A 16,885-nucleotide genomic window follows, 5' to 3' on the forward strand; every position below is an offset into this window, starting at 1 on the left:
GTGCATCTTTCCAGATCATCTATGTAATTATCTACTTGTCTATATTTTTAATAAAGATGGTATCATCCAGTACAGGCAAGCTTGTAGCCGCAGTGGGCTCAGATACTGATTACAGTTCAGTCTTGGTTCTCTGTGATAGATGGTGGACCAGGGGACACACCCGAGGATCTCACGAACCAAAAACTGTCTTCAAAATTAGAATCTCAAAGAATTTTAAAGACTCACTCTTTTTTCCCTAAAGTATTTATTCATAGGTTGACTCAACCTGAGTCTTTTTTTGTTGAAGTATAGTTGACTTAAAATGTTGTGTTAGTTTCAGATGTACAGCAAAGTGATTCATTTATACATATACATGTATCCATTCTTTTTTAGATTCTTTTCCATTGCAGGTTATTACAAGATATTGAATACAGTTCCCATGCTATACAGTAAGTCCTTGTTGTTTATCTATTTTATATATAGTAGTGTGTATCTGTTAATCTCAAGCTCCTGATTTCTCTCTCCCTCCCCCCCATTTCCCCTTTGGTAACCATAAGTTTGTTTTCTATGTCTGTGGAGACTCACTTTTTATGGCACCTGTTGCCAAGGGATGATGTGGATAGATTATCTCACACACACACACACACACACACACACACACACACCACATGGGCACCACAGTTCCCATTCACTGCTTTGGGATAAAGACCAAGTCTTCCTCATGGGAAGGCCCTGCATGAGCACGTGCTGGCTCTGCCTACCTCTTAGCCTTGTTGCTCCACTCTGCACTCATCTTTCAGTCTTTTGTGTACACTGTGTTCCCTCCCACATCACAGTTTTGCATATGTTGGATCCTCTGTCTAAAATGCTCACTCCCTATGCCTTTGCTTGATTAACTCCTACTTGTCTACAGATTAGAGTATGAAGGGTCCTTCCTTAGAATCCTTCCTTGAATCTCAGACAAGCTCAAATTTTCCTTTTACTCCTTTATATAACACCTGGTACCTCCTTTCTTGGCATTTATCAAGGTTTTGATTTAACATGTATGCCTGTCTTCCCAGACGGGGAGCTCCATCCTCTTCACTGTATCCCCAGCGCCTAGCTCTGTGCCCATCTCATAGGAGGTACTCAATATTTGACAAAAGAATGATTGAAGAAGAATGAATCCTTGATTTTTTTAAATTGCATTTTCTGATGAGATAAGCAAAATTGAGGCCCTAATTTTATTTTCCCTCTGAGATCACACAACCAATTAGACATAAAAGGGTGTGAGACCAAGGCCTGAGGCACCCCCATCTATTGATTTGCTGCAGGATGAGGCTTCCTCCTGTAAATCAATGACTGTGGGCCAGCTGAGTGGCAGGTTTCCCAAAACTAACTTTTAAAGCAAGGTCAGGAAATTGGGGTTTATTTTTCTGGGGAAATATGGAAACTGCAAAATTGTGAACAGGATAAAAAGTTATGACTTGTGTTTGAGGGAAATTGCTTTTCACTCTAGAAAATTACTGTATGCTTTCCATCTCTGAACACAGTTCCTTCTCCAATTATGAAATCATATTCTTTTCCATAGATAATTTTTCCCTTTGACTCTATCTGTGGTATGTATCAAATAAAAGATTTTATTCTTTGAAAAAAGAAGAGAAAGAAAAAGAAAGAGATGAAGTGACCAGGCAGATTGTTTTCTAGGGTTCACCCTCCATTTCTTTAAAAAATGCAATAGGTTTTTTTTGTGTGTGTAGAATATACCAATATCGATTTTAGCAGTATTAAACAGAAAAATCTGTATGGGAGAGAAAAAGCAAGTAGTCGATGATAAACATTTCCTAGAAAACATAGCTGCTGGCAAGATCAGTATCTGGCTTGTTGAGCGCCTGGGTGAAAAGAGGTACAGGCAGTAATGACAGCTCTGCTGGGGGTCATGTCAACGACAGGTGCGGTGGGCATAAATCTTGGTTCACAAGCTTAACTATACAAGAAATATAACATTTTTAATTATCCGTCATAACTGTTAAGGATAACCCTCATTTCTTTGTGAGATAAGCACCCCCTCCACCAAGTTTGTGCTCCAGGGTTTCAGGGCATCTGGGGGTCCATGGAGAAGGTACTCAGTCCACATAGATGGGCATTAAGGTGGCCCTGTTGACCTGGCCCCCCAGCTCCTGGAGGGCCCATGCTCTTTCTAACTGGATGCCCCATCATTGAAGCCCTTCTCTCTTGGATCTTATTGCTACCCTTTCCACTATGCCAGAAAGCCAATCAGTACAGAGCAGGAGAATGGTAACTCCAGTGTTTTCGGTTGAATTGTGTCCCCCTCGTAAAGGTACGTGGAAATCCTAACTCTGAGTACCTTAGAATGTAACCTTATTTGGAAATAGGGTCTTGACAGAGGTAATGAAGTTAAAATTAGGTAATTAGGGTGGGCCCTAGTCCAATATGACTGGTGTTCTTATAAGAAGGGGAGATTTGGAAACAGAGATGGACATACACAGTAGGAAGACTATGTGAAGACACACAGGTAGGAGACAGTCACATGACTGGAGTCATGCGTCTCTAAGCTAAGAAATTCCAAGCATTCCAGCAAACACCAGAAGCTGGAAGAGGCAAAGAAGCCTTCTTCCCTAGAGCTACCAGGGAGAACCTGGCCCTTCTGACACCTTAATTTTGGACTCCTAGCTTCTAGAAACGTGAGACAGTAAATTTTTACTATTTCAATCCACTTAGGTTTTGGAACTTTGTTACGGCGGTCCTAGGAAACTAACACATTCAGTTTTTCCCCTTCTTCTGGCCAAGATGCTTTGTCTTTACAGGCCAATCTACTTACTCCGAGGGTTTAGGCTTTTGGAAAACAAAGGCAGAAAGACCTGCTTGCTATCTGTTCTCTTGCTAGACACACATGTCCCCCAAGACGGTGAGCACAGGGCCTGTTACTTGCTTAAACAGGAAAAAAGAAAAAGGGGACAGTAGAGCAAGAAAAACAAACCCATCGATTAATATCTCAAAATATTACCCAAGCTGCATGGTAATAGTAAGCTCACAGGGCGTCAATGTCGTCAGGGGTCTTGACACACGCATTATCGTTTTTTCAGCTGGATGAGCTATGGGGTCACTTGGATCAGAGTCACCATAAATGTGGCATTCTTGCCTCCAAAAACCAAAACCCTGGAGGCATTGCTAGTCCATCACAGCACTCTCTTCCCTGGACCCTGGTCTTGCTCGCCAAATCCTCAATGCCAAATTCTAGGCATCCGCCATTGAACCATCGAGGTGGTGATTAAAATGAGTGAACTTAGGAACACAAGCACACAGCAAGTCAGTGGCCCCCCCTTCTCAGAGCCTGTACCAGGTAAGGAGGCTCTGCTGGAGAAAATCAAATGACTTAATGAGTTTGGGACATTACACATTTACGGTCTTTTGTTTCAGCCAGGCCCTCGTTATTGCAAATGTCTCTTTAGTGATCTGTGTCATTTAATCAACTTCTTACCCCACACCTCTCAAGAATTCCAACTCTGCCTTTCTCAAACTTTGCACGCCACATCCTCCATGCAACAGATAACTTCAGCCCCTGCTTCACAGAAGAGCAGAGGCACCATCAACTTCCTGCTTTTGCACTGATGAAGTTACCTGTATCCCCATCCATCATTTCCTTCTTCCCCTCAGTGAACTTGGAATTCCTCCATTTGCACAAGTCTCATCTTTCCCTGCCATGTCCTCTGCCATTCACTACTCCACCTCCTTAATCTTGAGCTGCTAGCATGTAGAATCCTCAAGACCCTGTGTGTTGTGTTCACCAACTGTGTGGCACTTAGTAAGTGTGCAATAATTATTTATAAATTATTTATCATCATCCTCGTCCTCTTGCATTCAAATACTCTATACAAATTTTATCTTCTCAGTATAAAAATATGCTGAAATACTCTTGGCTAAGCAAACAAACAAACAAATGTTCTTTCAGCATATGAAAAGCTTTCTAGCCCCCATCTCCTTCCTTCCCTTGACAGCCAAATTTCTCAAAGGAGCTGTCCACATTCACTTCTGCCATTGTCTTATTCCAAGACCCCACTCTCCTGTTTATTCCTCAACCCATGATACCTGGACCCCTGCTGTCTCACCCTTCTGTGCTCCGTGAAAGGGGTCTACCTCTCCAAGGTCACCAGCGGTCCTCTGACAGCCAATGGAAACTCCTCCATCCTTACTTGGCTTGCTCTGTTGCTGTCCTTGACACTTCTGAACAACTTCTCCCCATCGAAACCTCTATTTCTTGTTTTTCCTCCTCCCCCTGGCCTCTTCTTCTCTGTCTCATCTAAGGCTCCTCTTTCTCATTCTTGTTCTCCTCCCTCCTCCCTCTGGACAGTCTCATTGTACCCATGGTTACCCTCCAGCCGGGACTTTTCCACAGCTGCAGCCTCATATGTCATACTGAACAACTTCGTAATAAAAGTCCCCAAAGCCCTCCTCAAGGTACACGTGCCAAACCAAGTCCATCTCATCTACTTCTCAAACCTGCCCTCTGTCTGCAGCTTCTGTCCCACGATAGGCAGCACCGTTCATTACCTGAGCAAGACGCCTGTGAGTCGCCCTTGATTTCTCCCTCCCTCTCACCTTTGAGCACTAAATGGTCACCAAGACCTGTCAGCTTTGCCTTCTAATAGTGCCCTTGAACCTGGCCATCTCCCTATGGTTAGATTCTTAGCTCAGGCATCATCATTTCTCATGTAGAATCCTGTATTGCATTCTAACTTATTTCCTCCCAGTTCACATCCTCCTGGGGTCAGTTATTTTTCAAAAATCTGAATATGGTCATCTCATTTCCTGCTTAGGTTACTTCAGTGAGTGCTTACCTACCTCAGAGATCTCATGCTATAGTGTAAAAGACCCTCTGTGACCTGGCTCCTGCCTGCTTTTCAAGCCCCACACTCCAGCCACCCTTGGTCTCCTGTGCCTCTGCACTTTCAGAATGTGTTTTCCCTCCTTCCTTTACTGGTTGGATCCTTCTTGTTTATCAGTACTGTATTAATCAAGACTCCTTTGGTTGCAAGTGATAAAAACCCAACTCAAAATAGCTTGGGATAAAATAAGAATTTATCATCAGGCTGATGTGTTGTCTCATGAACTCCAATAACAGGAATGTGCTTGGGCTTCAGAAGTACAACTGCGCCTTGAACAACTCAAGTTTGGGGTGCAGACCCTCCACACAGTTGAAAATCTGAGCATCTTACAGCAGGCCCTCGGTAGCCCATGAATCATGTAGTGCTATAGTATTTACTGTTGAAAAAATCTGCATATAAGTGGACCTGCACAATTCAAACTCGTGTTGTTCAAGGGACAACTGTCCTTGGATGAGGGACCACATTAGATTTCCAGAGCTGTCACAGAAAAGTGCCACAGACTTGGTGGATTAAACAACAGAAATGTATTTTCTTACTGTTCTGGAGGCTGGAAGTCAGAGATCAGGGTGCCAGCATGGTCGTTTTCTGGTGAGAGCTCTCTTCCCGGCTTGTACGTGGCAGGATAGAAAATGAGCTCTTGTGTCTCTTCCTCTTATTATAAGGACACTAATCCTAAGATGCAGGCCCTACCCTCATGACCTCATCTAAACCTAATTATGTCCCAAAGGCTCCATCTCCAAGTACCATCACATTGGGAGGTTAGGGCTTCGATAATGTGAATTTGGGGGGACACAATTCAGTCCACAGCAACAACCCAGTGCTGGATCCTCTGTATGTCCTGGGTCCAGAAAAGCTTTTTTTTCTCAGGGAAATCACCCTGTTATAGAGAAATTACCCCGTTACAGAGCAGGACAGAAATAGCACACAGTGTGGGATGTGGCATTTGTGACATAGAGCATCTTTGCAGGACCTGACTAGAATGTCCCACCTACTCTAAGACTGAGTTGGGGAGGGGATGTGGGCAGCACATATACATGTTGGGGGAGAGAACATACTATCTCCTAGTTTTACAGTAAGGAACAAATATTTGGAGTGGGCACCTGGAGGTATATCATTCTCCTTCCCAGATTCCAATCTTCTCAGTTTAGTCAAAATTAAAATAACCTAGCCTGAGGGGCATATACTTTCCTCAAGACAGCCTACACAAGAAATGAATGTTCTCTTAATCAATTTTGCTGAAAGGAAGAATGGAGATTGGCATAAAAAGTAGACTTTGTAAGACAATTAGAAAATGAAGAATTTGGATTTTTTCCACGTGCAGTTTGCTCAAAATTAGGAGTGGGAATGGGAGTCATTTCATCGTGTTTCACTGGAAACTCAGAGTCTGGAGATGCCACCGTGACAGCTCTGACCTCCCATAGGTCAAAGGGTCTCTTTGGGGTTTTTATGGAGACTTCATTACGTAGGCATGGCTGATTAAATCATCAGCCATTGGCAATCAATTCAACCTCCAGCTCCTTTCTTCTCCCCAGAGGTCAGGGAGGTGGGAATGAAAGTTCCAACCCTCCAGTCACTTTGGTTGGTTCTCCTGGCAACCAGCTCCTATCCTTAGGTGCCTTCCAAAAGTCATTTCATTAACATAATAAGAAGACATTTATCACTCTCTTCACGTGAAATTCCAAGGATTTCTGTGCCAGAAATAGGGATGAAGACCAATTACATATTTCTTATTATAAATCACAATATCACACGTGTCTTATGCTTACAGGTTCTGGAATGAGAGTCTTGAATTTCTTTTAGTCATCAGGGTTGCCTCTACTGCCACCAAGAACCTCTGGGCTGGCTACAACCTTGGAAATGTCTCCTTTACTGTAATCTCCATGTTCTTCTCCTTGATGAGTCAGAGCCAAATATGCAAGAGTCAATAGTGCAATGTACACAACTATGATTTTTCTGTAGAAAAGAGAACTAACGGGTAGACACAAAAGTCAGACAGATGGAGATCGCTGATCAAAAGCAGTGTTGGAGGATATGACCCCATGTCTGCCAAATGAACTAACTGATTCTGCTTCTTTGAATTCAACTAATCCATCAGCCATAATTAGTGCTGGACCACACGGCATCCCCTGCTGGACAGGGCCTGCCCCACTACACTTAGTTTGTAGCTGGGCATTCATTCCAGAATGTGCCCTCTCTGTAGGCAGGTAGAGCCCAAGAGAGAGAAGCTGAAGGAAACTGATCCTGCTCCCAAATTCACCACTCACATAGGGCAGAGAAGAGCCAGGAAAGTTACTCAGTGGAAGTTTCCAGAGCAGAGGCATGGGAGGAGGAACTCACTGTGTCCTGGTGAAAGTCCTGTTCCACTTTGCTGAGGTCTCCCCCTGGTACCACTTGCCATTGTTCCTTAATGGATCCTCTGCATCTGTAGGTGGGAGTACAGATTTTGCCACCAGAAAGTTCACAAATGGATCTAACCAGTACCTGAACCAAGGATCAAACAGTGCATTAATCAAAGGCTGAAAATTCACTCTCTCTTCTATTTCCCATAGCAAAACATGTCATCCAATACAGCTCATCCAAGGTTCTGAAATTAGATGTATTGACAATGTAAAGATATTCCAATAATAAAAATGTCTTTTTATTATCAAACTCTTGGGGAGAAATATAAGTCCAAGGACTAAATCCTCTTGCAGATTAAAATCCAAAGGAATCCATCTTTAGAGCAAAACAAGTTGTCCTTGTGAGCCCAAAGTCCAAAATTTTCGAGCTGAAATCAGAGAGTTCTTAATGCAAAAAAAAAAAAAAAAAAAGTGGGTGGTGGGAGGCAGTTCCAATTCTTTCTACAACTATCTCGTATCTTCCTCTCATTGGGATGGATATAGTTTCTTCAAGGCTCAAAGTCTCTCATGAATGTCATCTTGCTAAAGAATCCAGAGATTTAATGACATATAATTAGTATAACACTAGCTTTATACCCACAAAATTAAAAAACAAAAGCACTCTGAGCTATTCCAGGAAAAAGTAGGTTTCTAGAATTAGTGTGTGATATTGCCAAAGACCATAGCAGAGACTTGATATCTGAGGAGAAAAAGGAATATTGTTTGCATCCATTTCTCTTTGAGTCCTGTGTGTCGACATGTCCATCATGAACAGAGGGTAGGACACTGGCCTCAGATTCTCTTGGAACTGTGAGTAGGCAGTTAGTACTGGGTCACCACGGTGCTTCAATCATCTAGAAGACAATCAGAATTGCTGAGCCTGGTAAAACCTGCTTCCTGGGGAGCTGTTCCCCTCGCCTTCGCGTTTACTTCCAGTGAAGAACTACCGTTGGCAGAACCCTGAATTGAACACGCCATAGCTGAATCCAGAACCTGTGCCCTGGGGCAGGGAGTGAGGATCCAAACCTCTGCTACATGCTTCCCAGGATGCAGTTTTCCTCAAACTTTAATGGTTCCAGGCTTCAAGGACCATTGCTCCCTGCTCTGTCCTTACTTGCAGCCAAAGGACACACACCATGTTCCATTTCCCTCTACTATTCCCCTGCTCCTCTCAGAGAAGTGAATTTCTAACAGTTTAACCTACTTTTGGAGCTGTTCCCCTTTCCTCTTCTCTGAGAAGACCTAGCACATTTTCAGGATTCAATTGTCCTCCTTCCTTTCTTGCATGGCCCCTACTATGTTTTCTAACATATTTCTCACATCTGGTCTTTCAAGGTGAGACACATAAAGTCAGTGAGTTGTAAGACTGGCAAAAACAATTATTGTTCAAATCTGGCCATTGTCACTCCCTGAGTAGGGATGGGTGACCTACTCAGGGAGTGACGCAGGAGACCTATCAGACTAACATCTAAACCATGCTTGTCTGCCTCCCTTAGGTAAGTCCCATCTTTGCTAGGTCTTCCTTTAATGCTGTAATTCTAGAAATTTATTGGTCAAGAATCCCCAGGTGGGCTTCCCTGGTGGCGCGATGGTTAAGAATCCGCCTGCCAATGCAGGGGACACGGGTTCGAGCCCTGGTCCAGGAAGATCCCACATGCTGCGGAGCAACTAAGCCCGTGCGCCACAACTACTGAGCCTGCGCTCTAGAGCCCGTGAGCCACAACTACTGAGCCCACACGCTAGAATTACTGAAGCCCGCATGCCCAGAGCCCGTGCTTGGCAACAAGAGAAGCCACCACAATGAGAAGCCCACGCGCTGCAACGAAAAGTAGCCCCCGCTGGCTGCAACTAGAGAAAGCCCGTGCGCAGCAACAAAGACCCAATGCAACCAAAAATAAATAAATAAATAAATAAATATTAAAAAAAAAAAAAAAAAAGAATCTCCAGGTAACAGGTAAAACCTGCACGCTTCTTTGCATTAATCATTGGTGCACACCCAATAAAACTATGATGTTTTATGTTGATACTTCTAGTCAGCCCTCCTCGGTCCATCCCCATATTATATAATGACTTTGGATAGTTGTCTCAATTTTCAAGGATGGCTCCCTGATTGCTCTTACTGTGGGTTCTATCAACATCTCTAAGAGACTGCTTCCTCCCAGTTTTTCTACATTTTAGCTCCTTCTGGTGAAGCCATTCCGGACACTTCTCTTGCCTCTCTTCATCTGTTAGATTTCATCGATCCCCGATCCATGTCTTCAGATTTTATGACAACTGAAGCATCTCCTTCTTCCTAACTCCTTGTTAAGAGTCAGCACACCTATATGCATCTCTTCTTCCTGTTTCTCTAGCTTAGGCTTCTTGGTTATCTTTCTTTCTGTATCTGAAATATAGCACTCTTTCTCCTGAGGAAAACTTTCTCTTCCTCCAGCTTTATCAACCTGCTCTCCTGTGTTTCACTCTCATTCTACCTATATTCCTGTCCTGGTGGTGAGAAGGAGGCATATTTTTCATGCCACTCCAGTTCTTCCTTAATTTTCAGAGCAATCTGATTTCTAGAGACAGAAAGTTCCAGACATGGGTCCTTTTCATTGCCCTCTTCGACTTTGAGTGTGTAATAGTGTTATTTAATTGTTTCTCTGCCTCATCTCAAGAGGATGGCACATTCTCTTTATAATGAGAGTTCTTTTTTCTTCCTTTTTTTTTTTTTTTTTTTTTTGGTCTTCTTATCAACAAAACCCATCATCTTATGGTGAAGCCATCTAAAGCCATGGTCAGAGCTTATATAATCAACAAGTCCAGAGTCAGTATGAAATCACATGTTAGGAACCAATAGACAAGCCAGATAGTTGTGGGTTACACCTCCAGTTGCCTCCTGGGGACCCGAAGGCAGTTAGCAGATTTGGGCGTGTCTTGTGTCACGTTGTTTCCTGGGTCTGACACTAACAATTTAAGCCATTACCTCATATCTTAGTGTTCTATGGCATGCATGAAACAGCTTTTTTCTTTCTTTCAGTTTGAATATTCTGCCTGTAGACACAGCTAAGAAATGCAATAAAAGCAGCAAATATTGTCCTGCCCGCTCACGCTTAAAATGATCTAATCTCTGACACAGCCTTGCCCACAAACCAGTGCCTATGCCAAGCAGTGCATGCGAAGCTTCAAGTCAAGTGGCAGCGCTCAGCACCATGAGGTTGAAAACGCAAGTGGCCACTAAGACCCAGGTCAGAACAAAGCCAGCCACTCCCTGTGAATAGCTTCCATAGGAGCAATGCCCCACCCAGGTAGAAACCCCACTTACTAAGCCTAAGACTTACACCTACCCAAAGCAATACAACTTCAGAAACCTCACTTTCCAACTGTTACTTTGCTCTCCAAATGCTTAACCTTGTCAATATCTCATGGTTCCGGGTTCTCGCAAGAGATAGTGGGGCTTTAGGAAGCCCAAGAAATAGTACCCATGCTCTCCATCCATGTTCAGATAATGACCTCAGTTGAGCAGATGGAGATCAGAATATCACCCTTATCACCAATAAAGCCGTTGAGAATGTGGTCTGGATCTATGGTCAAGTATGGCCCCCTGATAACTCGCCCTTGAGTCCAACACTCACGCATCCAGACATGGGCTGACTTGGACAGCCAATTCCTGCTGCTTTGCTCTGGGAGCCTCTAACTCTTTCCTCTCTCAAGTCATGTAAACATCACAGAGCATCCCCAGGCCTCAGGACAGAAAAGGGATTAACCAATGCAAACCTATCACATATGCCACTCATAGATAGACATGTCTCTTTCATCTATAAGCCTGCCTAAGAGTGTTTTTGTCCCTTCTCTGATTGTTCGCCCTGGGGAGGAAACTGTCTAGCTTCTCCGGTGGGGGCAGTTAAACTTTAAAGACCCTCTCATCTGCCATGTCATGGGGACCCTGGGGGAAGCTGTTATTATTTAATACATATCAAGAGCCTTCAACTCCTTGATGCTTCTCATTGATCTCACTCTCACTAGTTACATGCTTTGTACAACCCCTGCTGGCATTTCTGTATGGTATTGCTGCTATATGGATGTTGATAAATGTTATACAAAAGTCTATTAGGTTAATCTAATGGTTGCCATGCTGGTTCCCCTAATGGCATGGCAGATAAGAGGGTCTTTAAAGTTGAAGTGCTTCCAGGAAAGGTCGAAATTGTTCCCCTCAGTGAACGATAGTTTAAATAACCAAGCTGTAGCTATTACTGGGATTTCCTCACAACCTCAAACTTCTAAGCCCAAACTACAGGCTTCATGTGAGGATACACTTTCCTGGGGCTCTTAGAGACAACTTTCAAAGCATTTGGATTTATTACTTTCATTTTCTCTTCTATGCTTTCCCATCTCTGCTTCCTGTGTCCTTCTCTCCTGTTGTCATTTTCTTTTTTAGATTCCACATATAAGTGAGATCATATAGTACTTGTCTTTCTCAGTCTGACTTATGTCACTGAGCATAATGCCCTCAAGGTTGATCCATGCTGTCAAAATGGCAGGATTTTCTTCTTTTTTATGGTATTCCACATATACATCGATATACCACATTTTCCTTATCCATTCATCTGTCAATGAACACTTAGATGGTTTCCATATCTTGGCTATTGTAATTAATGCTGCAATGAACGTGGGGATGCAGATAGCTCTTCCAGATAGTGATTTCATTTCCTTGGATATATATCTTTTTTCCTTGGATATATATATCCAGAGGTGGGATTGCTGGGTGATATGGTAGTTCTATTTTCAATTTTTTGAGGAAACTTCAATCTATTTCCCATTGTGGCTATGCCAATTATATTCCAAATAACAGTGCACAAGGGTTGCCTTTTCTCCACAACCTGGTCAAGACTTATTATCTCTTATCTTTTTGATGATAGTCATTATAACTAGTGTGAGGTGATACCTCATTGTGTTTTTGATTCGCATTTCCCAGATGATTAGCGATGTTGAGCATCTTTTCATGTACATAATCTTCTTTGGAAAAATGTCTATTCATGTACTCTGCCCAATTTTTAATTGGATTATTTGGGTTTTATTGCAATCAAGTTGTATGAAATCCTTATATATTTTGGATATTAAGCTCATATCAGAGAGATGGTTTGAAAATATTTTCTCTGCAAGTTGCCTTTCATTTTGTTGATTGTTTCTTTTGCTGGGCAGAAGATTTTTAGCTGGATGTAATCCCACTTGCTGACTTTTGCTTTTGTTGCTATATCTAAAAATCATTGCCAAGACCAATGTCAAGGAGACTTTTCCCCTATGTTTTCTTTCTTCCAGGAGTTTTAGTTTTAGTTCTTGCATTTAAGTCATTAATTCATTTTGAGTTAATTTTGTGAGTGGTACAAGATAGGGGTTCAATTTCATTCTTTCACATGTGGATATCCAGTTTTCCAAACACCATTTATTGAAAAGACTATCCTTTCCCCATTGAGGATTCCTGGCTCCCTTGTCAAATATTGGTTGACCATATATGCATGGGCTCTCAATTCTGTTCCATAGGTTTATTTGTATATTTTTAAGTCAATACCATACTGTTTTGATTACTATAGCTTTGTGATATAGTTTGAAATCTGGACGTGTATTGTCTCCAGCTTTGTTCTTCTTTCTCAGGATTGCTTTGGCTCTTCAGGTTCTTTTGTGGTTCTATATGAGTTTTTCTATTCCTGTGAAAAATGGCATTAGAATTTTGATAAGGATTGGGCTGAATCTATAGATGGCTTTGGGTAGTAGGGACATTTTTAGTATGGACATTTTTAACAATATTGATTCTTCTGATCCATGAAAATGGGATATCTTTCCATTTAATCATGTCTTATTCAATTACTTTCATTGAAGTTGTATAGTTTCAGTGTAGAGATCTTTCACCTCATTGGTTAAATTTATTCCTAAGTTTTTTATTGTTCTTGAAGCTATTGGAATTGGGATTATTTTCTGTATTACTTTTTAAAATATTTCATTGTTAATGTATAGTAATACAACTGATTCTTGTATGTTGATTTTGTATCCTGCAAGTTTATTGAATTTGTTGATTAATTCTAACAGGTTTTTGGTTTTGGTTTTGGTTTTTTTTTTTTTTGGATGTGTGTGGAATCAATGATTTTCTATCTATAAGATCATATCATCTGAAAACAGAGACAATTTTACTTCTTTCTTTCTGATTTGGATGCCTTTTGTTACTTGTTCTTTCCTAATTGCTTTGGTTAGGGGCTTCCAGTACTATATTGAAAAGGAGTGATGAGGATGAGTACCCTTGCCTTGTTCCTGATCTTAAAGAAAAAGCTTTCAACCTGTCACTGTTGAGTATGGTGTTAGCTGTGAGTTTGTCATATATGGCCTTTATAATGTTCAGGTATGTTCCTTCTACACCCAATTTTTTGTCTTTTTTTTTGAGATCCAATCAACATTTAACATTTTATTGGTTTCAGGTGAACTACATATATGTATATATTGTGAAATGATCACAACAATAAGTCTAGCTAACATACATACTTACAAATTTTTTCTTGTGATGAGAACTTTTAAGATTTAATCTCTTAGCATCTTTCAATATGAAATACAATTGTATTAACTATTGTTACCGTGTGAGTTTTTAACATGAAATAATGTGGGGTTTTTTTTTAATGCTTTTTCTACATCTATTGAGATGATCATATGATTTTTATATTTCATTATACTAATGTGGTGTATTACGTTTATTGATTTGTGAATGTTGAACCATCCTTGCATCTTGATGTGCTGGAACTTCTTTGCCAGACTCCTGGGCTTCCAAAGTCTCTCTCACCTGTTGATTGTCCAAATCAGTGTTCTTTGTGGTGAATATGGTAGAAAACTCTGACTCCACCATGGTAATCACGCCCCATATTTTATTTATCCATTCATCAGTCGATGGACATTTGAGTTATTACCGCTTTTGACTATTATGAATAATGTAGTTAAGAACATGTGTGTACAGCTTTTTGTGTGGACACGTTTTCATTTCTCTTGACTTTGTATTTAGGATTGAAATTTCTGGGTAATACTGAATTCCATATTTAACCTTTTGAGGAACTGCCAGACTACTTTCCAAAGTGACTGTACCATTTTACATTCTCATCAGCAGTGCATGAGTGTTCTAATTTCTCCATATAATCATGGATACATGTTATTATTTGTCTTTTTTATTCTAGCTATCCCAGTGGTTGTGAAGTGGTAACTCATTGTGGTTTTGATTTGCATATCCCTGATGGCTAATGATGTTGATCATCTTTTCATGTGCTTATTGGCCATTTGCATATTTTCTTTGAAGAAATGTCTATTTAGATCCTTTGACCATTTTTCAATCAGGATATTTGTCTTTTTAGTTGATCTCTTGTATCCATCCATTTCTCTTTCCATCTCCATAGTCCAAGACACCATCATGTTTCACCTGAACCACTACATAAGCATCCTAATTAATCTTGCTGTGTCCACCCTTGCTCCCTTCCAATCTATTCCTCATACAGCAAGCAGACAAATATTTTTAAAATGCAATCTGATTGCATTACTTCTTTACTTAATACCTTTCTATAGTTTCCCAACTTGTCTTTGGACAGAGTCCCCAAATCCTTCACATAGCCTACAGGGCCCAGAATAACTTCTATATCCCTATCTGAACCTCTCCATCCCTCATTGTATGCTTTCCCACACCAGTCTCCTTTCAGATTCTTAAATGCTCCAAATCCCTTCTTACTTCTGAGCTTCTACACATGTGGTACATGTTTTATAGATAATAAATTTTTACTGAGTACCTGATATGTGCCAGGCACTGGACTGGACACTGAAGGTGCTGCAGTGACCAAGACCAATGCAACTCCTGATCTCCTGGGGCAGTCTAGATGCGGAGACAGAATTGTAAACAAGTAATTAAATAAATGGCTATATAATGCCAGTCACAAAAGGGGCTAAGAAGGAAGAGTACAGTGCATTGTTTCCTCTGCTTAAAAAGCCTTGTTCTCCAACCTGGCCTGAGCAACTATTCAACTAACATGTCACCTCCTCAGAGATCCTTCCATGATTCCCAGATTAGATCAAATTTCTCTGTAATGTACCCTGTAACTTTTCTTCAGAGCTGACATTAAAAGTTTAAATCAATTATCTTAGATTTTATAATTATTTGCTTAACATCTATCTCCCCCAATATATCATAAGTCTTCTTCCCTACTGTGTCCATGTTACTGGCATAGTAAAGATCTTAAACAGATATCAGTTGAATGAATACATGGATGCAGAATACAATGAATGAATGATGACTAGAACCCTTGGTTCCCAGCAAAACTTCAACAGGACATCTGTTGACTTAGACCCTCCACCTCTTTCATAACCATTGCTCAAGTACTGGGTAGTGTAATGTTTAACTTAGTTAGTCACAGGAATCCAGGTCTTTTCTTTTTATTCCCTCATTCCATAAATATGTGCTCAAAGCAGAATCGTTTGCTTGTCCTCTTCAGAGATGACTCATTGGAAACGTCACACTCAGACAGCCATTGGAGTATAAAGAACAAGGACAGCACTGGAAGTCCTGAGGCAGGGACTATATATATAGTTAATCACAGTTGGAGCCCACAGTACATTCCAGGGACAATCACGAACATGACCCAGGCTTTCTTCTGCCTGGCGGGCCAAATTGTTGTTAGCTTCTATTTTATTTCCTGGCTATTCTGGGTCCAATCAGAACACTCTTTTGGTGACAATGTATACAAAAGAGGCAAAGACCTTCCTGACTAGGTTTCTAGGCCTAATTCCTAGGCCAAGACAAACTGTGACCCAGGCACTCATGCTTTTCTCCAGATTCTTCCATCCTCATGCTCTGAAGCGTCCTGCACCAGTTCTTCCCTGGTCTTCTCCATCCTCACTCATTTAAAACCACTACATTGGGCTTCCCTGGTGGTGCAGTGGTTAAGAATCCACCTGCCAATGCAGGGGACATGGTTTCAAGCCCTGGTCCGGGAAGATCCCACATGCCGCGGAGCAACTAAGCCCGTGCGCCACAACTACTGAGCCTGCGCTCTAGAGCCCGTGCTCTGCAACAAGTGAAGCCACTGCAATGAGAAGCCCGCGCACCACAACAAAGAGTAGCCCCCGCTTGCCGCAACTAGAGAAAGCCCACGCACAGCAACGAAGACCCAACACAGCCAAAAATAAATAAATAAATAAATAAATAATAAATAAATAAATATAAAAAATAAAACCACTACATTATGTCTCTAGCCAGAGTCTCCCCTTCCCCTTCTCTCCCTGACTAATCCCTAGTGCCTCTTGTTCCCATGTCTGTTTCTTTATTCCACATCCCTAAGATCTCAGAATCATCCATCTTTCACTTAGTTTTCTTGATAAACCTCACTGGGCTACTTTTGATGAATATTTTGATGAATATTCAACATTAAAAAAAATAACATTTAGCAAAAATGGGTACCTGTGATGTAGATATAGTTGAAGAAGAGAACCATACCTGCATGCTTGTTGGGCTCTGACTATATACCTGTTCTTCCTACAACCTGTCACTGTCATCCCAACCTTTGTTAATTCCTTGAGGGCAGAGAAATCGTTTTAATATCTACTCCCTGGTACCAAGCACAGAGCCTGCATGTGGTAGGTACTCAGAGCATG

Source organism: Balaenoptera ricei, chromosome 5 (assembly GCF_028023285.1).
Source record: "Balaenoptera ricei isolate mBalRic1 chromosome 5, mBalRic1.hap2, whole genome shotgun sequence".
Taxonomy (NCBI): Eukaryota; Metazoa; Chordata; class Mammalia; order Artiodactyla; family Balaenopteridae; genus Balaenoptera; species Balaenoptera ricei.